This window comes from Erithacus rubecula (genome assembly GCF_903797595.1).
Source record: "Erithacus rubecula genome assembly, chromosome: 3".
Taxonomy (NCBI): domain Eukaryota; kingdom Metazoa; phylum Chordata; class Aves; order Passeriformes; family Muscicapidae; genus Erithacus; species Erithacus rubecula.
In genome coordinates, this window is record NC_136689.1 from 118,125,129 (window position 1) to 118,152,699 (window position 27,571).

General features: G+C 37.2%; 1 protein-coding gene across 4 annotated transcripts in view; it reads left to right on the plus strand.

The window, feature by feature from the left end:
• Positions 1 to 364: 364 nt before the first annotated feature.
• Positions 365 to 27,571, plus strand: part of HNF4G (hepatocyte nuclear factor 4 gamma) — a 60,696-nt gene continuing 33,489 nt past the window's right edge. For 2 of the 4 annotated variants that reach the window (XM_079300919.1, XM_079300918.1), the window contains exon 1: positions 365 to 995. The gene's annotated coding sequence lies outside the window, so the exon portion shown is untranslated. Of the gene's footprint in view, positions 996 to 16,250; positions 16,272 to 25,667; positions 25,770 to 27,571 lie in introns of those variants that run through there. The other 2 variants (XM_079300917.1, XM_079300920.1) reach the window with 2 other exon arrangements.

The following is a 27,571-nucleotide window of genomic DNA, read 5'->3' on the forward strand; positions in this document are numbered from 1 at the left end:
TATTGTTTCGAGTCTGTGACTGTTCAATGTCTGAAAACAACGACAATTATTATTTTATAAACACTTCCTCGTGTCACGACCTTCCCAGCTCTAAGAGGCCGGCGAAGTGTCTCTAGCGCAGGGAACCCAGAGTTTGCAGTGGATCCCCGTGTTTGATCCCATTTCTTTACATAGCCAAGCACAGAGCTAAAAAGAGAGGGCTTCTTTCCTCCCGTGAGAGCTTCAGTGGAGACAAGAGAGCGACACCGGGACGGGAACACTGGAGGTCGGGGTGCCCGCACGGCGGGGAGCTGCGGGCCGCGGGAGGTGCTGCGGGGACGGCCCCGGCACACGGGTCGGCTCGCTCGGGCCCTGCGGAGCGCTGGGCTCGCCTACCGGGGCACAGCAGGGCGGCCCGGGGGACGTTTCCCCGCCCTCGTCACAGAGGCAAGAGTGACCGGCGGGGTACAGCCGCGGGAGCGGGGCACCGGCCGCTCCCCGTCCCGGCGGCCGGGGGCGCTGCGGCGGAGCCGGCCGAGGGCAGCGGGGCCGGGCCCGAGGCCCGTCGCAGCGCCACGGCTCCCGCCGGCCGCGCCCGGGCCGTGAGGGAGCGGCGGGCCCGCCCGCCGGCGGGGCGCGGGCTGCGCAGGCCAGTGGCTGGCGGCGGCGGCAGCAGCTTTCAGTTTTCATTGAGGGCCGCTGGTTACTGTTTAACGTCCCCACCCACGTTTCAGTTTGTTTAGTAAATCGATCTGATGCTGCGGCTGAGGCTGCTGCCCTGTCGCCATTGAGCAAAGTTAATTCACTCTCACACATACTCTCTCTCCTCCTCTCTCCTCCTTTCTCGCTTCAGCATGCGGTGAGGACCGTGTTACCGCACCAAACAAGTCGCGCAGCCCAGCGCCGGGACGTCCGCGGGGAGCCGGGGGGTGCGGGGGAGGCAGGAGGCCCGGGGGATGCCGCCGGCCTGAGCTGCGACCGCGCCGTCGGAGGCCGAGGGACGGGCGGCCCCGCCGGTAAGTTCCCGGGGGCCGGCGGCCGCCCGGTGACAGCCCCGCGCCCCCGCCGCGCTGGAGGGCGACGTGCCCGGCGGCACAACAGGTGGCCGAGCGGACAGCAGCCGGTTTGGGGGGATTTCGTGTTATTCTTTTTAAAATTATTATCATTGTTATATATTTTTTTTCCTAAGTCGCCTGGTCACGTGTCCCAGTTATCGGCCCCAGGGGCGTTGCGGGGAAAGGCGCCGCACTGGGCGCAGCCCGGGCCCCGGGGCGGGGTGTGTGTGCGTGTCCGTGTCCGTGTGTCCGTGTCCGTGTGTCCGTATGTCCGTATCCCAGCCGCGCTACCCCTGCCCGCGTTCGGCCGCACGGCTGCCGGCGCTGTGCTGGCATTTGCTGGCATTCAGTGGCCGAAGTCACGGCTTTGCACCGGGTTTAGGAACATTTTCTAAAAGCTTTTTTGGTTTTGCCTCCCTTATTGATTTCTCCGCCCCCGCCCTCACGGTCACCTGTGCAACAGATGAATTGTTATTGTAGAGTATGTAGATATGTGCTAGTAGTGGCGCTTGGCCAGGGCTGGATGCCTTGTTACAGTATCCCAAAATACTTAGAGGGAAAATAATTCAAAGAGAAAAATTCGAATGTGAAACGAGCAAAACAATCAAAGGGTGAGTTTTGCAAGTGGATCCAGCTTTTACAGTGTTGCAGGTGCACTGTTTGCAGGGTATCTTTGATGAAAGCCGGCTTTCAGATATTACACTTGTGAGTTGATCATCTGTTCTTGTACCCTGAAATGGACAACACAGTCAAGTATTTTGGAAAGTAGACAGTAGACTGTGATGGTATCAGTATTATAAAGTGACTTTACACATTTTTAACAGTGAATCCTATTCCATAGTAAACTGTATCTGTTTTGAATTGGGCCTTCCTTTTGTAGGCCTTGTAAAGTGCTGTACACGCTTTGATTTACTGTGATTTCTCATTCATATTACAAAGAAAGTGGAGTAGTTTAACACAGCATCTCTGTTAATCGATGCTGAGTTCATTAAAACTGAGCTAGTGAATCAGACTTATGCTACACAGCTTTCAAATCCTGAGTCTCTTGTGTGCTGAAGAAAACTATAAAGTGCTATGTCATTTCCCATATTCCTTAAGAAGTTCTTACATCCTACATAGGAGGCATATTAAACATTTATAAATATGCAGGTGTTTTTCAAATATGATGAGCAGTATTTTTGTCATTTGTTTTCCTTCCTTTTTCATATGGAAAGGGGAGAAAGGAAAAAAATGCTTAATGGTAGTTCAGTTCACACTTCTCATTATCTTTCAGCTTCTGAAGTATTCAGAGGAAAAAAGAATTTTGAAAGTACTATTTTCATTGTCCAGTACTCTGTGTCATGTACTCTTCTCTCCTACTGAAAAACACCAGGCTGCTTAAGTCTCACTTCATACATGTATCAGTAAAAAACCCAAAGAAACAGGTGTAGGATAGGATCAGGATGCTGTTATCTTGTTCATGGTGTTACCTTTGGTTTTGCAACTCACACATTTGGACTCTTCCTGGAATGCAAGCTTTGTGTTTCCTTAACACAAAGCGAAACTTTCTCTGCAACTTGCCTCATATAACAAGAGGAATATCTCTTCTAAAATTTTTTAGTACTTAGTAGCAGAGGTTTAAAACTAGAGCAATGCAGAGGTCCAGTCTGCATGTCCAAGATGGCAATTGTAAGTACTCGTGGGCAGCATATTGGGAAAAGCTTCAGGTGCCATGGAGCTACTGCTGCCCTCCATCCTGCCTCCTACCATGGAGGTACAATGAGGAAAATGGGTTTCTTGTGGCGCAGCTATAAGGGCCAGTTCTTGGAGAGCCAAGTGGTGTTTACTTCTAATTTGTGCACAGAATTAAAATACTGCTAAGCCAATTCCCTAACAGAAGTGTCCTTGTATAAGCATGTCTTTGCTGCTCCCTTCACTCAAGATAACGGGCCAGGATTTCTTGCTCAAGTTTGAATCCCTGTTTGCTTCTGCTGAGTGTCCCAAAACCTAGAGTAGTGCAAGAACAGAACTCAGTCCTTAAGCTCAACATGGCTTCAGTTTCAACTTTCATGGCAGACCTTACATCATGGGCATATGGACTCCGTGCTACAAGAGATTGCCCGTCTGTTAAACCTGTGGTGGAAAATGGAGTCTAGGATGTTGTCAGTGTTATCTGCAGATCTGCATCATGTACATCAATTACCATTGGATATGAGAAAAAAACCATTGCCTTAAACAATTTGATTCTTGGCGGGTCATTAACTAAAAAATATTTCCTGAAAAAATTGCAATTCAAAACTAGCGATATGACAACTCATATGATGGAAAAAACATCATCTTTTTGTTTGTTTTAGGTTCATTTGGGAATTTAGTCTATTGTAGCAAAAACAATAATTCATGACTGATTTGAGACTGCATCATTGCCATAAGGGTGTTATGAGCTGAGCAGATAGCAGAGGCAATGTACTCCATGTCTTAATTGATAAACGGACTATTTAAATTCAGGGATCTCTCTGCCTCACTTCTCAGTGGTTTCAAAGACCCACCTCTTGATTTTTGAGCTTCAGAATATTCTCTGATTTATTTGTTCCAGCTTTTTTTTTTTTTTGTTTGTTTCTTTTTTTTTTTTGGGTTTTTTTCCATTTAATGAAGTTGCTTAGCTCTTCAGAAATCTTCCATTTCTGTGTTTGAGAATTAATATTGTGCCTGATAATCAGTATGATTTTCCTGTGTTGTGTTAGGTGGACAGGAGCTATGTCATATTGGGTAACTGCATTACTCTGGTACAGTAGTTTTGTAACATACAGTGCATTAGAGTATTAAGAGAGGTTTTATTTGTCGGGTAAATAGTTACCTGTTGTACATGGTAGTATAATTAAATTTCTTAGTGCAAGTATTTCTGCAGCATAAAAGAATAGAAGGTTGAGGGAAGGCATGGCTCTTAGGTTTTAATATATCTTAATGAATGATGCATTATATACATATCATGATGAGAAAATAAGGAAAATTCATTTCTAACAGATTAAGATGTTTGAATGTCTTGCAACAGCTTTGATTGAATCTAATATTTTTCATTTCAAATTCTCAATTTTAAAACAGCACACCCTAAAAATCAGGTCAGAATGGTGTGTGTAATGTCAGAACTGAGATCTATCAAACTGAAAGGCTCCAACAACATTTTCAAACCTTTCTCAATTGTCAATTTAAGTTAATTGAAAATGAAAGGTCTCGCTTTCAGGATTGGGCCATTTAAATAGAAGCCTGCTGCTTTCATTTTGTAGAAGGGCAATCTCCCTCCACATACGTGTTTTTAAAAGGTTCATTCATAATTCTCCCTTCACACTTCTATTGGAAATGACAGAATTCATTATTTTGAGTTCTTGAACTATTTTTCTGCAACTTGGGTGATGAATTGTATGAGATCTAGTTCATAACGTGGCACGGCAACCCACAAGATTTAAAATTCTCAAGGCTCGATTTGTCTCTTTTTGGCATTCGGCTGGCACAGGCGAGGGAAGCTTCCATGTGCATCTTCTGCCTCTGATAGAGCAGGAGGTTGGGATTTTTTTTATTTAATACTGATCAAGGAAAAAAACTCGCACCCTTTCTCAGTAATTCACTAGAGGTATCCAGGCAACAAGGACATACATTACAGTCAGCAGTATACAAGGTACTGTGAGAATTTTCCTTGCCTCCTGTTTATCTGAGAATCCAACTGCAATAGACCTATACAAACAGCATGGTTTCCGCTGTCTATTTCTAACACGTAGTTTGTGTGTAGACTGCTGGTGTTTTTATTTATATTTAGCTCTCTGATGGAAAAGGATTTCTTGGTGTGTATCTGTTTTTGCCTAAATAAAAGAATTCGGCTCAGGTGGGAGAGGGGGACAGAGACTCCATGAAATGACAAATAAAACTCGGCTTGCAATTGATGGAAATCTTGCGATGGAAATCTGTGAAAGTCTTGCAATGAGAAACCTCTTTTTGAGGGTAAATTTTGCCTCAGATTGCTAGGCTACACCAGCCTGCCTTGAACTTGGTGGAGACAGTAGCAATGTCACCAGTTGCTTGCTAACCAAAATAGGCCTTGCTGGCAGAGTTACGGTGGTTGAATTTCCCTTTTTTCTTTGTTAAATAAATATATTTTTTTTAACTGCTGATCATGTATCAGTACTCAGCACAGAGTGGGCCCAGTTCATACTCTCTAAGCTGTCCAGGTGCTTGAAGATTTCTGACTACAACAACCCAGTTGATCATATATCTTTAGTACTTTTTGCACCTCTGCAGCTACAGTTTGTTTGCTTGTTTATTTCTTTCTTTGTATATTGATGACTGTGATGAGAAAGATGATTTTTATTGATGCCACTTGTTTCAGAATCATACCCCAAACTGTATCATGCCCTTCAGAATGACAATATTTATTTATTTTGCAAGGAAATACCAGACTGACATTATGGTACCTGACAAAATTGCCTCAGTGAAGGTCTGGGCACTATTCGGAGACACTAGACAGAAAAGAGACAGTGAGATGGTGACCATGCTGTTATTGCACATTAATACTCAGTCCCTGTCCTCTCTTGGTCCCTAACAGGCTTTAACTGGTACCTGGTGTTTCAAAGATAAGATTATGATTTCGGAAATGGATAGGATTTGTTAAAATCAACCAAATTGTTAAATACTTCAACTGTTTATTGCTGCCTATTCCCAACTGCTAAACAACTTGAAAACAATCTTTTCTGCTGGACTGTTTAGTAGGCATGCAGTGGCTCTATTAGGTGGTATAGAGGTCCCATATATTGTCTGCATGGGGAGTTTTGCATGGTTTCTGGGCAGTTAGCCTTTAATTAATATTTCCTCTTTTCTCCTCACAAAAATGGGAGTAGTTTTTTTAGTTACAAAGGAAAAAGCAATGCAGAGCTTTTTCTCTTAGTTTTGATTTTGGTGCTAGGCACTATCTGCATAAGTATGTATTATCCTTATGTAATATTTCTTGCCTTTTGGAAGAACAGTGATATTTCTGACTTTCATCTCCAAATCCAAAGCATTTCCAGAAGATTTACATTTTTAAAGAGTCTGTAATGTCTTCCAACCCTCTTGTCTCTGGTGATGTTTTAGAGTGTCTTACCCTATATTATTGCTTTTAACTTTTTTTTTTTTTTTTGGTCTTTTTATCTGACTATCTGAGCTTCAGTAACTATATTAATATTGAACACGCAGTTTTAACCAGGGTTTTAGGGAGACTTAGGGACAATGCTTTTTAATTTACTTTAGTTTTGAAGTGCCAGAACTTAGGCACACATAAGTTTAAGGTAAAACTTTACGGTTTGATCGTAGGAATATTAATAACTTCGGCTATGATAGTAAGAGGGAAAGAATGCAAAGAAAGGCAGTCATATTTATTATGAGACGTATCTTGTTATGCCTAATTTCAGACTTTTTTAGAAAAGTTGCAGCAATACAAACTAGTCTCTTTAAGGGTTTGGTTCTGACACCCAATCTTGTATGGAAATGTAGATTATTATGGCAGCAGCAAAACACTACTAAAATAAAAATAAAAATTAAATAAAAGGAAGTTTGGTTTGGAAATTCCTCAAAAAGGCAAAAAGTCACTTCAGGACTAGCAGGAAGAATGTTAAGATGAAAAAAAATGCAAAATTCATTAATCTAGTTGCAGGTGTAGTTTATTAGGGCCGTGAATGGATTTTATTTCTTTGTTTATTATGCTTTTTTTTAGTTTAAAGTGAATAAAGATGAAAAGAACTTACCTCAAAAAAAACCCCACTTTACAGGATCTGTATCTTCTTAACTGTAGTCATATAGCATTCAGAATAAAACCAAAGTAGTATGAACCAAAGCCCTGGTGCCCTGGACTTTATCATATGTACTACATTTAAAAATGTGTGTGCTTTCTGTACATCAGGGAACACAAGACTGGTTTGAGCTTTTGGGCTAATTTAAGGTCCATCTTGGCCAGAGTTTTCAGGTTTCATTCAGATGCCTTTGTTTGCACGTATGTAAGAGCTGAGAAGAAAGCGTACACGTTCCCTGGTGCTGACTGATGCGTTTTGCTTCCATTTTCTGGCTTGGCCGAAACAACCAAGGCAGTGTAAGTCATTAGCACCACTTGCTTCTTCACTTAAGCTCTCACCTGTCCTAAAGGTGATCATCCCTGTAACAAAGGTGCCAGCATTAATACATGTGCTTGGCCCCAGCGGGGATAGTTGCTTAAATGGCCAAATACAGGCAGACGCGCATTGATCAAGTGAATATTGAACTCGCACAGCTGAGGTCTGTGTGCCTGCGCTGGCACTGCTGAAAAGAACAGTCAGTCAGCAAAATCCATAATTTTCTTACTAAAAAGAGTAGGCTGAGTGGTAGATATATAATGGGATGTTTGAGTGCTCAAAAATTTATGAACAACTAATATCACATGTTTAACATGTTGTTCATTAGAGCTAAACAGAAGAACAAGCAGCTCCGCTAATGTAATCTTTCTGGTATCAAGTCTAAAAAGATCTTTTAAATAATAGAGCAAAACTTGGAAACTTTCAATTCCATAGGCTTGTATTTCAAGGGCAAGGAAATGTTAAGCAGTTTGCATGCTTTGGATGAGAAAGGGATTCAAATGTTAACATAAATTTTACCATGAGTTTTGTTAGTGCAGAATTTAATAGTGGAGTTTTTATCTTATTTTAATCTAGTAGGTCAAGTAATTTATTTCCCAAGATGAATTTGAAGCTGAAAGAGGGCAGAAAATGAAAGACATTCTCAATGATAATTCCCAAGATTCTGTGGTTCCAGAGAGCAGAAAGGACTATCCTGAAATTAAGATACATGTATGAATTGCAAAAACCTTGGCAGGTAGAAAATGAGCACAGTTTGAATGGCCTGAAGAAAATATCTATGAGACTGCAGCAAATGTTTTAACCCTTTATGGTCAGTGATCTTATGCATCTTGTGGCTTTGAATTTGTAGTTCAGAGCTCTTGCTTTCTCTAAAAGGATGAAGAGTAGCATTGTGAGCAGTCCAAGCAAACAAAGTGCTTGTTAAACCTTGGCCATATAGTGAAGGTCATGAAGGGAAACTCTGTTGAAGTGACATAGTTAAATGGTTGTAGGGAAGCTGCTGTTTGGAACTTAACTGCTTATCAAACATTAAAAGGCAGCATGGAAGTTCCTATGAAAACAGCTTCTTTTTCTGCCTTTTCTGGTAATTTAAGGAGGTCAAAGTAATAGATTTGTATTTTTCAGTTTAAGAGCTCTGCTCTTCCTCAAGCAAGTACATCGGGAAGCAGAAACTTTGGGGAACATGGTTTAGAAATCTGGAAAATGGATTGTGTGGTGCATTCTCCACAAAGTGCTGCTTGTAATCCTGGAAAATCAAAGATACTACACTGCTCTTAGCTAGGTAAAGAATTCAACATGTCCTGTAATCCTTGATAAGTAAAAAGATTTTTTTTTTTCAGATATCAAGAAAAATCTATGGTTTGCTAGTGGCTCCTATTTGCAGGACTCCCTTTATTTCAGCTGCTGTGCTTTCCCATTTACAGTTTGGAATTGGATTGCCAAAGACCACAAACATCCTCATCTTTCCTCCTTTCACTGAGTTCAGATTTCTGCATCATTTTTGTTTGGACTCAGTGTTGTCCTTTTGTGGTGACCCAGGCCCTAGAGTCAGTGTTATACTAGAGCTGCAAGAGGAGCTTGTGTATCTACAAGGATATCTTTGTGCTGGGAATACTAAGAGTTACTTATAGCATATGTCTTTACATTTTTAGATAGATAGATAGATAGATAGATAGATAGATAGATAGATAGATAGATAGATAGATAGATACATAGATAGCAAGCATTTGGAGATATACATATATTTTCTATATCTGTGAATCATACAAGTCTGAAAGTTGCTTGCCTTCCTGCTCTGATACAAAACATGTAATTCTCTTATTAGTATGTGACATAGTTAGATTCCTGTTGAAAATCAATATCTTTCCCATAAAGCAAGTCTTACATCCTTTCTTAAATTCATTTAGAATCATTTTGTATGCCTCATTAGCCTTGTAATTTAAGAAAGAATAAAAGAAAAAGAAAACAAACCAGCCACCTAATATTAAACAGTGTATGTAATTTAATTTTTCCGACCGGGGGGATGTTTATGACACTAAATATATCTGCTGGTCTATAAATACCTGTGTTTATAGTTGAACAGAACAGTGATTCTCAAATGGTGCTCTATCAGACATTTAATGATAATACACAATGTGCTCTAGGTAGTATTATGCCATCACTACCTTTCTTTTTTCTTTCATCTGCTACATTGCTTTCATGGACACTAAATGTACCAGATGAAATACATTCCTAAATATTCTGGGCAATCATCTATTAAAGAGTAGATGGTCAATGTGAATAAATACAGAAATTGTTTTAAAGACAGACCCAATACTTAAGCACTATCGACATTTAAAGCAAAAGGTATTAAGTTCCTGAAAGGAAAGACACCATACAGAAGAATGTTGTTGACTTCTACATAAAACTCTGAGTGAGTGTCTTTGAAGTGCCTTGAGAAGATCATGATTTGAGAACAAGTCACTAGTTTTTCTGCATATTCCTTGTACTAATCCCATGGGAATGACACCAAATAAAAGAAATGGAATGGGGCTGATGATGACTTACAGAAAAAAACAAACAAACAAACAAACAAAGATAGGCATTATTTAAATCTCATATGTAATGGATGCAGGAAAAAATAAGAAATGCTTTGTTTATTAGTACAGTGACACTACTTTATCGAGTGGCAAAATGTGCTGCAGCACCAATGCAGATGCAGCTGTAGAAGACATAGTTATAAGAAAAAAATGCCAAGCATTTAACAGCTGCTTTATTAAACATATTTTCCTTTTTATAAAGGAGATGAACTTCACAAATTTATATTTATATTTATATTTTTATTTTTATTTTTATTTGTATTTTATTTCCTGCATGCAGTCAATATTGAGAAATTTTGAATTAAGCAAATTCTTTGCATATTTAAATTTATCTTAAAAGCAAAACTAATAAATATTTCTATAGTTTGTAGGGGTTTTTTTTGTTTTTTGGGGTTTTTTTTGTTATGTGTGTGTTTTGGCTTTTTAAACGTATCCTTGAATTAGTATTATTTAAAATTAAAATAAAATTTTGGTAATTTAACTTTTTTGAGTAATTTGGGTCTCAGCATATTTTTCGGTTTGTACGAACTTCACCTGTAACACTTTGGAATGATGTCGCACATGTGGGAACCTTACTGTAGACTGTTACTTAAATAAAACATTAAGATTTAGTAGCTGCATTAAGAAACATTGTTGGTTGCAATGAAGGAAAGAATCCCTGATTTGAATTCCCTGAGCAATTTCTTCATGCCTACTGATGCCAGTTGATTGAGCCTTGATGCCTATTCTGTCTATATTGTTACATATGTCAAATTACTTAATTCCAGAATTTCTGCATGTATCATAAATATTAACCTTTTTATTTAAGCAAAATTGTTGATTTTTTAATGTCTATAAAGTCAAATCTTGATTTTCCCCACTATATATATTTTCTCCCATTTCTGGTCTAGCTGTGCATTTTGATCAGAATTACCTTGCCGTAACAGAATGAAAAAATGTATTTGCAAGTTATTTATAGAAGCGAGTATTAATAAGTAAGAACAATGTATAGAGGTATGTTTTTCCATATAAAGGCTGATTGTATATGTCTTGTGCATGTATTTGGGATTTTGTTTGGCTTGTTTTCTCTTTATTTTTCTTTGTCTCTCAAGTAGCCTACCAGCTTTTGCTAAAGGTGCAAAGAGAACAGCTGCCAGAGTATTAAATGGGGTTTGTTGGTGGACAGTCACAGCATAAAAAATGTGGCATAACATGTTCTTATTGTATTACTGCAGATTTCCAATTCTTTGGACAGAGAGGGGGTTAATCTTGGAGGAAATTTATTCTTGTTATTGTAACTTACTCTTGAGTGAGGACCAGGAATACCATTCTCTGTGTTAGGGCACATATTTCAGTCTGTGCATCTCTAGGACTGGAGAGCTTGGCTTTAGGGCAGAAAGAGACATAGCTGAACTAAAACCAGATGAAAGTCGTGATAAGGAATTTGGTGCAGATGTGTATACGGGGGTTGTAAGGTTCTGCTCTCCCACCTCAAGTTTGTAATGGATGAAATGAAATGAAATGAAACGACTGACCTCCGGCACCTTGTGTTGCTGTGGCCAGGAAGATCACAGTTCAGAAATCAGTCACAGCAGCTAATGGACATGGCTGGACTTCAGGGTGGAACTATGTTTGAAAAGGGACAAGGTGTACAAAAATTTCCATTGTGTGTCTGGGATTATGAGTAATCCATCATCTACATAGTTTTTGGAGAAAAAGAGTACGCTCTGGCTGTGTGGTGAATGAATTTTTATATATAGAGAATGTTTTGGGAATCAGCACACACTTTGCAAGAAGAGGAGAAAAACTGGATTGATGCTGAAATCATGCAATATGGAATCATTTGAGAAACAGCACAGAGAAGGGGTAAAGAAAGAGGTGCTTGCTTTAGGCACTTTTCAGGCTGTGGTGTTTTAAGCCAAGAGGAAACATAGAACTTGAAAATCAGGGGCAAAGGAGAAGGAGGTACATTCATACGTGTTAAAGCATCTAAAAATAAGCATCAATGGATGGTGTGGTGGTTAGGATTATAGGTGACTGATGACTTCACGTTGAGTGCTTAGGCAGTATTAAAGTGATAACCTGGGGGAGAAGATGGAGGGCTTGGAACGGAGCCTTGTGCGAGTCCACAAGGGAAAGATTTTCTGCTTAGATAAAAACAAATATTACGACAAGAAAAACGAGCAAAAATAGTAGCAATAGATTTATGTTACGAAGACTGTAGGAGAATTGAACAATTAGAGAAATGTGTATGTATTAAATGTGTATTACATCTGTATATGTATACCTGTTAGAGGCTCATTTTTAATATATTGCAGTTTGTCAAATTCTTTAATTTGACATTCTACACCAAATGCACTCTCATGGAATCACTTTGGTGTAAATCTGATAAGAAAAAGGTTGAAAAGTCACCAAGAAATGCTGGCAATTTTTCATTGCAACCTAACTTTTGAAAAGCTCAAGCTGAAGAAGTGAAAAATAACTTGCTTAATCACACTTCCAATTTGCAGCTGAATAAAGAATTCTAAGTACAATTGTTTAACAAAATGAAACTATTTTAAGAGTCACAGGGAACATCGGCATCAATATGCTATTACTAGTATGTCACTGCTGTCATGCGCCATGTATGAATATTTGCATCAGTTCTGCAGTCTGCTGTGGATTACTCTGCTGACCAAACTAAAGTTAATTAAGTTGCACCAATTTGAAAATTACTGTGATAGAAGGTAAAACGAATTCCATAATTTTCATTGAATATGTTTTCATTGTGTGACACTAATTTTTTAATTTAGTGCTAACTCCCTTTGTGTGTTAGTTGATTTTATGGGCTTGCCTAGCTTGTACCTCAACAATGGAACAGTACGGATACAATTGCTTGTTCTTGACTGCAGAAAGTACTTACAACCGCCATTATATGACAAAGTATTTTCTACAGTAGAGAACCTTAACTGATTCTTTGCTCAGTCATTTTAACTCACAGGTTTGTGTACAGTGGCTTAATGTATAAGAGCCTGCTACATGAGTGTTTAATTTTTGATGTTCTCCAGATATATGTTTGAGAGAAAAGCTTTGTAATCCAGTCCTATGAGTTACAGGTATTACAGTTTACTTGGGGAAGCTGCTATACTGTATTCTATACAAAGCGTTGAAGTCATGTCAACAGAAGAAAAATAATGCATAGACTTGAAAATTACAAATTTTTTAATAGGTCATAGAAAAAATGCAGTAAATTTTGAAACAAAATAAATTTGTTCCTCTCTAAGAGTTCATTCAGTTGTGAGACTCTGCAGGGCGGTCCTTTGTGCTAAGGTATAGATAACATAAATGTTTTTCTTGCCTTCCTGGTCATTCGAACTGTTAAATGCTGAGAGAAAACTCAGATGAGCACAAAGGATTTCTAGGTGATGCTGTTGCAGCACATGATTGCTATTTATGGTAGTCGTAGTTTAGCAGTAGTGATTCCACTAAGTGTGCTGCAGTCTGTGTCCCCGTTTAATTGAATGATAAAATTTCAGCTGTTTGTATTTAATTTGGAAATCACTTAGGATCAAGAAGCATATTTTAGCCAAATCAGCAATTAGCATTGACATTCTGATGTGCGTGGAAGGAGGTCTTTTTTTTATTAACACTTTCTCATTTGGCATGAAAAGAAGCGATAGCACCTGCCCGTAGTTTGGGTTTACTTGATGAAGCAAAATAACTCGCAGACCTTGTGAGGATGGAGCCCATAGGATTGGTTGTGGTCCACTTTCTCATTTGTGATTTTTTTCTTTTTCATTTTGTTTGAGATTGAATTTGAGAGAGAGCTTTGTTCCAGACAGTAGTTTATGGCAGTCGGCTGAAGAGATGAGATTTCACTGAATCATAGAACGAATACACAAAGAGAAAATATGTGAAAATTGAAATGACAAGGTAGAGTAGCTTGGTTGTTGAGGTAGATAAAAATAACTAGGTTCTCAGGGAAATGAGGTGGGGATTTTTTTCCCTGAACTAGATTTACTTTGAACAAGAGCAGTTGAGATGGAAAACCTAGACACTATAAAAACTTGATAGAAACAACAACAAAAATATTCACCCTGCTTTTTCTTGTAACTTTGTGTTTTACTATCTGTGTCATCCCAAAGAAAGCAAACAAGAGTCCATCTTCTGTCAATGTAATGTAATCTAAAAGACTAATAAATAGATTTGATTAGAGTGAATTTTTTTGCTTTCAACATTGCTGTCAGAGCACCCTGAGATTTTGAAATACACTCAAAAATCTATGTGTTCTGCCAGTTGTTTTTCTATTGTGTTTTAAAAGATAGAATAATAGCATATTTATTTCACTTCCTTTAGAAACAATGGGGCAAGTTGTGACTGATCTAAGATATGGGAAATACACCTTTGTGAACAGAATAATAAAGTCAGCTTGATGCCATCATTCTGCAGTACTGACAAAGATGTGCTGGTTGGAATTAAAAAAGCCTGGAGTGCCAACAGGACTCTCCAATTTCCAAACAGCTATCCCTTCCTCTCTCCTGTAGCTGTAGGAGAGAGAATTATTTTGCTTTTGATTTATAAGGAGTTAATTTCAGGAAAACTAACTTTTATGAAGGCTCCAAGAGAAAGCAGCCATCACTAGCCTTGGTGGCATACACGGGAATTTGCTGCACCCTAGGAATGTGGACCTTTGTAGTGAGAGGGACAAGCCAGAGCTATGCCCTAAGTGAGACAATGTTTCTGACTTTTTAATGTTCTTGATTTTAGTACCTGAAAAAAAAAAAAATCTATCGCAGTCAAATCTCATTGATTCTTAATGGGTGAGGTCTATATTTGTCAGGTTTTGCCAGTTTTGCTGAGGTTTTCTGCAGAAATGTGAGCTCTCATATTTGTTTGCTTTTCTATTTCTGTTACTTCCACTAGATTTCCATGGAGTATTGCTTGCGGCTACTCTGGATAATTATTTTTCGCTCTACCAAAATTATCAGTCTGGCACAAAATAGCCACTTTCTCATCCAAGCACTTTCAGATACCACTTGATTCACCAGTGAGGAATGCTTGGGTAGTGTGGCTGCATTGAGCTCTTACTTCTCCTGCAGTAGCAAACGGTGACAATTGACACTGTAGTTTACTTTGCTGTTTCGCTGCTGAACAGTCTTATGCTGTTAGTTGCCTTAATTGAGAAGTATTTGTAGAGCTATACAAATATATATCATGGGACAGTTTAAAAGCCAGTAATTTAATTTGATGACTTCTAAGTTACCCTATATCTGAGGTTCAGAGAAGACCCCAGACTGAACTGCACAATTGCTGGTTTTTTTCATGTATTACTGTGATGCTATTTGGCCTCATGAGGCCGAATGCCATTTGCTACCACAGTAAAAAAAGTAGCCTTTGCTCTAGGATCTTTAACACTTGGTAAAGTATGATCAGGAAAGTTAATATTTTTACTGCAAAACTGACTTACACAGCCCTCTCCCCTCTTTATTTGCCAAAATAAATTGGCTTAATTTTCTACAAGTGGAAATTTCTGTCAAAGTAATGTTAGATTTTGATAAACAGTTTACTCCATCCTCTTTTTGTCAAGGTGACAATTTGCAAAGGAGCAAGAACTTTTAACTTTTTGAAAGTATATAAATTTGTTGTTGTTGTTGCAACTTTCCACACCTTTGTGTGTGTATGCGCTTGAGTGCGTATGTGTGTAAAACTAATGAGCTTTGAAAACTTTGAAATATCTGGTCTCACTATAATAAATAGACCAAACATTGAAATTATGTAAAATGAGATTTTTTTATTTGATGATGACATTATACCAATCTTGTTCCCCCCCCACAGTTTTCTGCCACCTGCTGAGGTGGGTTTTTGTTTGATGTTTATACCCGACCCAATGGAACTTGGCTGTAAGTGACTCCTTTGAGTCCTCTGGGGACATCTGGTTATTTGTTAAACAACTAACTGGGACTGCCAAGTTCCTTCCTTAAAAACAATGAAGTTAATTAGTCACCAAAGTTAGAGCAATAGGGTGATGAGACATACTTGATATGAGTGAGAAGGACTGTCCTACGAGATGGAGAAGTTGACTAGAGTAATACTTTCATTAATATTCTAATTCTTATGTAATATAAACACCATAGTTACAAACAGCTCTAGTACGTTCTCTAAGTCTTCTTGCCTTTCTGGTCATTCAAACTGTTAAATGGCTGAGAGAAAACTCAGATGAGCACAAAGGATTTCTAGGTGTTGCTATTACAGCAAATAATTACTATTTACAGTAATCATAGTTTAGCAACAGTAATTTATTTGAACGATGGCATTTCAGCTGTTTGTATTTAATTTGGTAATCACTTAAGATCACGAAGTGTATTTTAGCCAAATCAACAATTAGCATTGACACTCTGATGTGCCTGGAAGGAGGTCTTGTTTTCATTAACACTTTCTCATTTGGCATGAAAAGAAGTGATAGCACCTGCCTGTAGTTTGGGTTTACTTGATGAAGCAAAGGAGAACTCTGCTGCAGTTCAGGTTGCACTGAGGAGGCTGAAAGCGACTGCCATGGTTATTTCAAAGACAGCAGATAGGATCGTTGGGAGGTCCTGGTAAACCTACTCTTTTTTCAATCACAAATAGTAGGTAATAAGTTAGACCAGAATGGTATTTTTGGGCATTGACCATGACCACAACTCTGTATCAGCTATTTTTTAAGAAATATCTTTTGTTGTGTGTCGCAGTTAAAGCTTTTGAAAGTAGAATGTTCCTCCCTGGTTCAGTGACAAGCTTGTCCAATATTCTAACCTAATTTTCTATGTATGTGTATACATATGGGTATATAAATGTATTTTATCGGCTGAATATATATATTGGATTAAATATTTCATGAAGATTGTCACATTTCAGTAAGACTGTAAATATGGTGGTCATTGTTCAATAGTGAAGGAAGATGCAGCCCTTGCTCACAAAACATTTGATGAATGTCTTTGACTAAGTGGAGAAATTAAGTTGTTTACTACAGTTAGCTGGTCTTTATTCTTATCAAAACTGTGGGACTTTCCAATGTCAGGACACTTGGTGGGTGGATACTTCTCAGAAAAATAGAGGACTTATCAATGTTTGCTTAGGATCTATTGCATTTTCAGCCATAAAAGTAGCTATGCTGCCTATAGCACTCATAAATCTTCACCTAGTCAAGGCTACTGTCTGTTTCATCATACAAGGTTGTGTTTTAAAAAATGAGCATAAATGGTTTTATTTTAAAGAAATTACAATCTCAAAACACCTAACTTCTTCATTTCTTGTTTTGAAAAGTGGTCCCATAATTCAGTTTGCAGAATCATCTGATTGCTTATTAGCCCTGCCACTAAAATATCTTTGCCCCTACAAGGCAAGTATATTCTCAGGCATATTCTCACCAGAGGGCACTGTTACACACATTCTTAAAGTTCATTTTCTTCTGGTGAAAATAGTGTCTGGTCCTGCAAAAAAGGGCATTTTGATGTTAGACTTGGATGCACATTTTTCATAGAAGAGCTCTTGCTAATATGGTAGTTTTAACTGGTTTAGTCTCTTTATCTAGTTAAACTAAATTTTTCCTATTGAGAAGTGGCCATTGCTTCCAAAGAAAAAAAAATTAAAGATGGTCCATCTTTATGTGTTTGAATTAACTACATTGTTTTAAACTCCATGCAGTTTATAAAAAACTGATTTTACACAGTCCTGAATCTTTAGATTTACACTGAAACAGTAGCAGAAGGGCAAAGACATTTATCTTGTTCCATTGGATTTTTGTTGAAGAGGATGGAAAGGTAATATCAAGTAAAACTGGTAATTCAGCTTTAGATAATTGTTATGTCTGGTCTTTATTACTAAAAAGCATTTAATCAGGCAATATGATTACACAGAGGATCTCTTAATCTATGCAGTTACACAAATTTGTATTCTACTAGGTGAATGAAGAAGGTTGAGAAAACTAAGTAATGGTAAAGTGTGCTTCAGGCTACATGGCTATATTTTGTTGTGGCAATAGTCTAGATTTTCCAGATCTCTTAAGAAAAATCTTACTCTAATTTCTTTTCTTCCTGTTTATGTGCCACCTGAATTTTTATTTATATTTTTAGTAGGAAAAGATGTTTCAATTTTTCTAGGATCTGTTTGGGCTTTTCCATGTTTATTTTTGCTTCACTTTCCTTTAGTATTTCCCAAACCACACCAAAATTAAATAATATATACCATCTAAAAAGGATTCTTCCATGGCAAATGTATGCTGACATTTCTTATCAGCTGTATTTCTACTGAATGCACTCCAGCATATGTTGCTTGTGAGTTGTTTGTTCATAGAGCAAGTTTTTTTATTTTAGGTGAGTCCATTATCACTGGTCTGTGTGGCAGTGGCTGCAACGAGTGAGCTGCTAGTGAGAGCCAAGTGGCTGGGGGTCCTTTGGGGTGACCAGGAGTGGGGTGATTTCCTGGGGTGCCACAGCAGCCGTCTGAAGGGCAGCAGGAGACAGGGAACCAGGATTCTTCTGGCTCTATTTTAAATTGTTTTGATCTCAGCTCTTCATCCTTCCCCCATTAAGTTCTTGCACATAGTACTGGTGAAGTTGGCTTTACTTCCATGCTGTTCACAAGTAGGAAAGTATTTGAAGATATTATTATTATTTTAACTAAATCGCTACAATTTGTATTCACTAATCTGTCTCACTAGTCTCTATCTTTCACCCTATATGAAAGGACTATAGAAAATGGTAAAAAACTATGACATTTAAATTTTTTTTTTTCTGAAAACAGTTGCAGGTGAAATCTGTGGAGCTACAGTCTGAGCTCAGTGGAAAAGAAAGGCTGATAAAAATAATTTTTGCACCAAAAGTGCACACTGCATAAGAATCACTAGGTGCAAGAATAGATGCGCGTTATTGACATGGGTGTGCCTCAGTGATTGTCCTCATGGTGTGTGCTCCTTGTGTCCTGGTCTCTGATTGCCTTGCCTTGGGAGAGCAAGCAAATACCGCAGCTCTTCTCCTGCCAGCAGGGTTAATGAGAGGGAAGCAAGGCTGCCAGTGCTTTCCAGACATCCTCCCAATGCAGTATGTAGCAAAGCCTGGGGTGTGTCAGGTTCAGGACCTTTCAGTGCTTGCTGGTTGTGGTTTTAGACATGGTCACAGTATAGTTAATGTTCCAAGAAGCCTTTGGCAAATTTCCACAAAAAAGCATGTAAGGAAACAAAGCTACTATGAGTTAAGATGGAAGATTTTTCCTGGATTAATGATTGTTTAATGGAAAACAAAGGGCAGGGCTAGGATTAGGCTTAAAGTTAGCTTTTGTACTGAAAGGAAATTACCAATGAAGTCATGGATTTGTCCAGATAGACAGATATTCTTAGGATTTTTGCTGTTCAATATATACTTACAGACTTATGGAAAGGAATTTATTAAATATTGCAAGGGTTGTCATTACTGCAAACCCACTGCCGCAGAGTACATCTAATGTGCATCCACATCTTAGGTATTGCATGTGGACTTAGTAAATCACTTGAAAAGTTGAAAGAGAGTTGCAAAGATACCCCTCACCTTTGTGTCAGTCAAGATGACAGCCATCTCTGTGATACTGGATAGGATTTTGTAACTATTTCAGTTTTTTGGGTAGGACACTTTAGCTCTTTTCTCCACAAACTGCACTGGAAATCCTGATAGAACAGATGTGTTAAAACAGTCAAACAACATGTTTGTGGAACTTCTGTGCATGTTTCTCTCTTTTCCATTAGGTGTTCTGTAATTTCTGCTGATTTTTCTGCAAGCCCCTTTATTATACTTAGTGCAGCCTTGACGCAGTGTGCTTGCATTGCTGTATCAGAGATTTGCTAATATAAATCACACGTGAGTTGTAAGCCATTATCTATCATTAACTCATCTAGAATTTCATGGCAAAGTAAGTGCTATGTATAATGTGTTTTCTCAATTGTTACTGGCTGTGTTGCTTTAGTGTATATCAGAATACGGCTGATAGTAAAATCACATGCAATTTAGATATATGGAAACCAGTTTTGGGGCAAGAATGGTTTTAATTAATAGCTGGTAATATTTAGAATTATTTAAGCCTTTTTTTCAGTTAATTTAGAAGTATTTAAATTAGAATTTATAATTCATTTTTTTTCTAGCAAATGCAAACTCTTATCATCATACTAGTCTAGAGAATACTTAGGACTGCAGTCAGATTTTCATGCATAAAAATTTGCAATTATGTATTTATTAAAATACATTCTACCTACTTTATGTGGTGTGTGTGAACTGATCATCTTGTCTGCCAGCTGAAAGGAAGAGTAGTCAAAACTATCACGAATAGCTGTTGTTGTTAGTTCTCTTTCCTTTTGAGAATGGTGGTACAATGAACATTGTTGCAGTGTGTATGTGTGTGTGTGTGTGTATGTGTGTAGGAGGAAATTTTGGTTTGGAGAAGTTGCTGCACTAGATACCTGCTCTTGTTCAGCCTCTTCTGAATACTGGCAATCCTGTTCTTCCTTCCCTTTTTTATTCTTTCAGTTGAGGATATTTTTCAGCTTGCTGGTTCCCAGCAGGGTGAAGCTGCCATTATCAAGAACCGTGGGTTCTCTAACTGTGTATTTGCATCTTAAGGTGCCTGAACATGTTTGAAGAGTCTCTACAGCTCTTTTTTGTGGAGGATCTTCTTCTGATTTATGTTTTGTTGATACTTATTTCAGTTTGTCCACTGCTATTTTGTTGAGAAGATGAGTTGTAAGCTCTCCTGTGTGTACTACCTTCCATAGACTTTGTGTATCACCTTTATTGTTTAGAATTGGTGAAGACAGAATGCTCTCTGTGAAAGGAGCATTGGCAGAGTGGTATATCTCAGTGTTTCTTCTCCTTTCTTTCTCTTTTCTTTCTCCTTTGTTTAATCTCATAATCTTATCTCAGTTAATTTTCTGAAGACTAAATACTGCTTTGCTCAGTGTTTTCTATACTATGTCTTCCAATCACATAAAGACTGTTTTCACTAAAATTATTGGGAGCCTACAAAGAAATTAGTAAATATTTTTTGTGGCATAAAACAATTGCAGAGTTTCCTTTTTTATGGCATAAAAATCCCGAAAATGTTATTTTCTTGGTCTGATGAAAATTTTATTAACTTTTATCAGACTTGCATTCCATGTTGAAGATTGTCTTAGGACTCATGTGACTTCCTGTTTCTAAACTTATGTTTAATTCTAGGTTCAAATTTGTCTTTTCTAATCCTACTTTTTACTATGAGTACTTGATAGCTTTCTTCATCATTTTGTTTGAAAAAATTGTCCTGAATGATACATGCTTAATAAGACTAAAAGCATTGTGTCCGTTGTCCCTTAGTATTGCAATGTTACTATTGTTTGAGATGTAGTGCTGCTTTGTAATAATTTACACATTTTGTGTGTGGATTTGGTTACTGAATTGTATACATTATGACTACATTCAGTTAAATATTGCAAGTTTATTGTGTGATAATACTTGTTTAGCTTAATGTAGATATGTTGGAAAATCAGGAACAGTGGCTTGATTTTCTGACCTACTAACATTTGTAATAGAATTAATACCATTTTCTTTTACATATTTATGATGAACAATGGTTTCAGCAGTGAACTTGTCAGAGTGAGAGGTAAGAGTATGTGTTCATTAACTCAGGAAAATAAAAGCTTAATAAGACTGTAAAGAGTAAGGAACAAGAGGATTGATATAAAAGAGTAGCAGAATGAAAAATTTCAGGGACTTGAGTGACTTGTAAGGTGAGACATGATTAATATCATACAGAGATTGTAAAAAAGCTTTTTAATCATTCTGCTCCTCACTCGTCATAAGTTCCCAAAGAGAAAAAAGGTTGATCTTGTTGGCTGGTTGGGCAGGTGGAAGGCACTGTTATGCAGCTCTAGACCTAAAATGCTATTGGGTGGAGAAGTGGCAATGAATTGGAAGAAATGGATGTAAATGAGAACCTTGTTTTGGTGTTGCATCTAACTATTGTTAGAGATAGAAAATTACTCATTTGCTAAAGTTTTAAAGAACCTTTTTAACTTTAACACTTTTCCATAATTAAATAGCATTTTCTTCATTTTGACAACCAGCTTGATCCCTTGTTTTTCATTTTTCACTGTCATTATTTTGTAGATGCTTTTTCAGAAAGCATATATATTAATCAAATTTTTGACTTAGCCTAATAGTCACCTTTCTTGTCAGGTCTTTTTGATGATTTTTCTGTAATGACTAAAGAATGTTTACAAAATTCTGGAAGTTTTCTTTTAGAAATTCCACATTTAAACCTGCTATAAAATGCATATGTTGCAACTTCCAACTTATCAGCACATTTCCTTAAAGATAATGGGATTGCATTGAAACAGGACCCTATCTAAATATGTGCATATTTAGATATGTGCATTTGCATAACCTCCTAACTCCCTATATACACAAAAGCAGTCTCTCTTTCTCCGTCTCTTTGTCTCCATACATATATTGAAAATAAAACTGTAATGTAAATTTGTAGACATTAATTTTTCTATATATTTTGTTAATTTACAGTATCCAGATAAATTGGTATTGATTTTCATTCTGGAAACTAAAATTGTAACTATTAGTGAGACTATATTTACTTATCCAAGACCTCAGTGCCAGGTATTGCTATTAAGATTAGGTAAAGTACATGTTGGCTGCATTTTAACTATGAGTTTTTAGAATAGTTTAAACATGTAGGTAAACAAGCCACAGTATATATAGGCAGTGTAGGGGTTTTTAAAAAGGTCATTTGTGTAAATTCAGCTACAAATAACTTTTTTGTTGCCAGTCGTCTTGTTGCTATTATTTATGTTAAGAAAATTCTATTAAAATATATTAAAAAGGTTTTCATATTTTTTATGGCTGGATAATTCAGACCACATTACTGACACTGTTTTGTGATTTAGTTTTAGCTTCTTTATTCATAAATGTCTTCTAAATTTAGGGAGGCATAAAGTTGATAAAAAGCTACATATGTTTTTCCAACCTTCTTCCAGCTGCCTGACTTTGTCAAGAATGTAAAATTATGTAGCAGAGAGTAAAATATAGTTTAAGCAAGATTCAATCATCCTGGAAGGCGCTGCTTTGTTTTGTGTTTTGGTTTACTCCCATTATTTTTTCTTTGTTTTTTTTTTTTTCTCCTCTATGTGTCCATGTTTTGTTTCCTCCTGCTTTTAAGCAAAATTATGTGATTTATCATAGTGCTTTACTTTGGATCCTAGCTCACTAAAATAATTCAACACATAGCTCTTTTTTATTGTGCTTTTATTTCAGCAAGCTGCTTTTTTTGCACAATGGGATAGTGTTTGGACACCTAAAAATTCAATTGAAAAGGAGAACTTTTACCTGAGTAGTTTTTGACCAACTTTTCTAAGTAGATCATGTTATTTGTAGAATTTTGGCAATCTATGTACATTTTCTATATATTTGATGCATTTGCTTGTGCAAACACAACCTGTTGTATGTTTTGCTTACAATATTAATGCAGCATATCACATGTTATCTGGGTCATATCACATATGTGTAGTGATGAGTAGTACTTTATGGTCAGGCTTCCACATTTGTGTATCTCATTCCAATTTGAAAGATGACAGATACCCAAAGCTCAATGTAGAGAAACAAGCCCCTGCTGAAATCTGCAGGAAAACCAATCTATCTGATAAAAGGCTTACCAAAAGAGTGAATATCTCTAGAAAAGTCTGAAGATGAAGAGAAGAATAGGCAATGCAACAGAGTTTAGATTGACATAGAGAAAGTTGTAGAACTAATCACTAATCATGGTATGCTATAGCTAGTACAACTTTATTTTGACTGGTTATTAAGTATTTTGGGGGGAGAGAGAAATCTGATTTTCCATCAGATTCACAAATATGTAGTTAGATTTTAAATACCTTTCTTACCACTAAGCATATGTCTGCAGTCTAATAACAGCAGTCACCCAATATACCATTTGATGTTTCTAATTTGGAATAGTATACTCAACAGCTAATTTGGACAGTATACTCAAAGGCTAAGGCACATATTCACATGTTTTAGCACAACCCATGCAAATTTTTCATTGTATCTGATTCATATGCAACTAGATTTAGGCTGAATTTGAAAAGCTTTCTTTTTCCCCTTAATACTGATTTTTCTTTCTGTGAGGTTTTTTTTTTTCTTTTTTGCACAGTTTGTGTAAATCAGCCTTTAAAACACTGGGCATAAGTCTGAGAGTAATAGTAACCATGGATCTGAGGCTGAGGAGAATTAGTAGCAGCTCCAGGTTTCAGTGGGTGCGAAGGTCTCTGTCATTAAGGACCACACTAAATAAACATGCTGGAATATGATTGCTTTATTGCTCTTTACTCATTTTATGCCATTTTATTGCCCTACTAATGACTATAGAATTAGGTGTGTAAGGGAGGTCTGAAAATGTAGAACTAAAAGAGGTATATAGACAAGTTTGTGCTTCCTGTAGACATTCCAACTTCTCATCATGGATAATGGAGAGACTAATTTAGCTTGCATAGATGAGTGAGGGTAGGGAGAGAGGCAGAGAGAGACCTCAAGAACAGATCAATTTCTGGGCTTCATCCTCACTTTAGTACCCCTGATGTGCCTTTATAGTGATTCCAGTGGTAGAGTCTGTGTCATTTCAAGTAGTGTTTTTTTTTCCCTCCACTATTAGTCAAATGGTAAATTCCTGATCCGGGGGCTATACATGAAAATAAGCAAATAAGAATTAATTAATTATATATATATATATATATATATATAATTGTTGAATAAAATAGTCTAATTTATGATAATGCCAGAATCAATCTGGCATGCTGGTGTAACAGTATCACTCCTGAGGACAAAAAGTACTGATGTGCTAATAATTTTACTGCTTTCTATTTTGCATGCACTGCAGTTTACAAAATCAATAAAGAATGTAGTACCTCAGCAGACTTACAATTTAGACTGTAAGAATCTCTGTTCTTGACTAAAGTCCTGTTGTTTCTAAATAAGGGGAGTTAGTTTCATCCCTGGTGTTTAGAAGTGATTTTCTGTGTTGTCACTTTCTTCCAAGGGAAAATAGGATGTATTACCCATTAGATTTTAAGTAGTGTAAAAGGCAAAGCAAACAATGCTGCTGAAGCAGGTGTTTTTTTTTTTTCTTTTTTGTTTTTTTTTTTTTAATACAAAAAGCTAAAAATTACATGCTTTTATTTGGATCTTAAGAATATGAAGTTGTATTTGGGGTGCAGAAAGCTGATTGTCTTTCAGAACTTTGAGTGACCAGTGAATATTTTGTTTATGTTTAAGACTTTCTCATAAATGCATAGACTACACATACATAAGAATGCATAGAAGTAATAGGCAACACTGAAATAAATGTATATAAAGCAATAAATTGGTAGTACCTGCCTAGCTAAAGCTTAGCATTTAACAGGGTAGTACACCCCACCCAAGAAAAGTCAGCAAGGCTGCAAGAGTTGTAAAGTAGTTCTCAAGGTTGCTACAAAATGTCCCTTTGTTTATTTAATGCTTTCATTCTTTTTGAAATGCTGTGCACAGAGTTAAATTAAAATTGTTTTTCTTTCAGGCTTTTCTACTACAAATCCTGTTTTACTATGTAGTTTACCCAGTTTACCTAAACATTAGTCATCCAAAGAGCAGGGGATCTTTTATTCATATGCTTCTATGTCAACAGAACCGCAGTCTTAAAAACCATTTTGTCTTCTATTCCCTACATGTAATCCTTCCAGAGAGTATTTCAAGACTTTATATAAATTCTATGCTTTTTTACTCTAAAGTGGAAGAAAATCTGGCATCAGTGTTCTCTGATGACTTAAACATTTTCTTTAATCTTCAGAAATGCCTTTATACCTTGAATGAGAGCACTGTATTTTCAACTTTTATAATCCAAATAAGAATTTTATTTAGGATCATAGTTGGTTTGCATTGCAGGTAGCTTAACATTTATTTTACTCTTATTGGCTGCAGGTATTACCTAGAAATGAGGATGGAAACACAGCCTAGGAAATCAACCTTTCCTCATCAGTTTCTGAAGAACTGAAGTGTCTGTGCTTTGTTGCTTTCTTTTGAGTGTAAGTAAAGTTTTGCTGCATGCTTCACTACCCTCCTTGCTTGCTAGAGACTGTATCATTGCCTGATCTATTTGAACATGCCTCTCACTCAGAAAGTGACAGCTGTTTAGAGATTAATCAGTTGTGAAGATCATGTGCTTCTGAAAGCCATATAAGTACCTATGAAATTGGAGAAGCTGGTGGCAGCTGGTGGAAGATATGCACACTCCAAAAATTTTTGCTGAATGGTATCCTTATTTTGTCCACCTAATTCTGTGTGTACTCCTCACCAGGCAATTGTTCTCTTATCATATCTTATTATTTTCTTCAGTTCAGATTTTCCAATATTCTTTGGGGCAAAGTTGGAAGACCTGTGAGCAACTAGTTACTTCTTTCTTTTTTTTTGATTAGTATGCTTTAGTCAGCTAATAAAAGACTTTACAACTCCAGCATGTATTGACCATGAAAACCTTATACTTGAAAGCTGATGATTTTTTTTACTGATTTCATTAGACTTTGAATGATCAGAGATTCTTCAGTTCTGGGCCTTAAATATACATCACTGGAAAAAATACTCTTCACCTTTCTACTTGTTAAGTGAATTGTACCTTGAGTTTTTTTCTCTGTACCTTAGTGAGCTCCATGATTCTTGCTCCGTTTTACTCAGCAGCAGCTTGTGTTTTGAATTCAGTCCCACTCGGTTCATCATGATGACTTTTTTGCAAATTTTTCATGTTTAATAACACTACTTTTGCTCAATTTGTGTAAACATCTTTTGGACTTGTTACAGTTTGATTTTCTGTCAGGGATAGTTCTAAAGAAGAGGAAATGATGGGCAGAGGAAATGATGCTAGTGTATACCTTATTTGCAATTCTAATAACAGCTTTGTGAATTTGAACACATTAGTAAAGAGCACTTCATTCAAGTGCATATTACCACAGAACTTGCTAAATATGGCTAAGAATTCCAAATTAGATGGATAACATCATTTACAGCAGTTGTTAATTATGCATCAGCTTAATCACAGCATAATTCTGTTAATTGCTTATCACAATGGGGTTAACTTTCTGTCATTTCTATTTCTTTAATTTTTAATTAGAATAATACACTTGAAATTTTTCACTGGCCACTTTATAAAATAATAGTCACGATGCAAATGTTCAGCACAATAAGACTCAAAGAGATCTCCTGAGTCACCAATCTGGCTGACATCACCAACCCATATAATACCTTTCATAAATTTCTCTCCATGTCTTTAAACCAGTTGGATTCCTCGCTTTTGCTGCCCAAATAGAGGTGGTTTGTTGCAGTGCTATAACCCTGACATGTTTAGAAGCTTTCCACTTGCCAGCCTCAAATTTATGCCTTTGTTCTTATGGCAGAATTGTTTTATTGTTTAAATAAGTTTTTCCCCTATGTAGCTTACAGCACATGATTTATTTGTAGAATAAACTCCCTCTCACTTTTCACTTCTCTGAGATGGGCAAACCAACTCCTTTTAGTCTCCTTCAGTAAGATCTACATTCTCGTGCCCTGAACATGGCTGACAAGCCATTAGTGCTCCTTAATTCCAGCTGTAATGGCAGCTTTTAACTCTGCTTCTCGTGTAGATGGAAGCAGAAATGCTGTTCACTGTCAGATGAATGACAGATAGCAGGAGGTGTACATGAGTTCTGCTGGCTGTAGGAAATGAGTCCAGAAGTGATTGGCCAGCTTCTTATTCTGGCTAAATTAACAGATAAGGCAGTGTCTTAATTACAGCTGTTTGAGACAGCTAAGTAATTTTTTTCAAACCAAGTCCATCATGGTAATTTTATTTA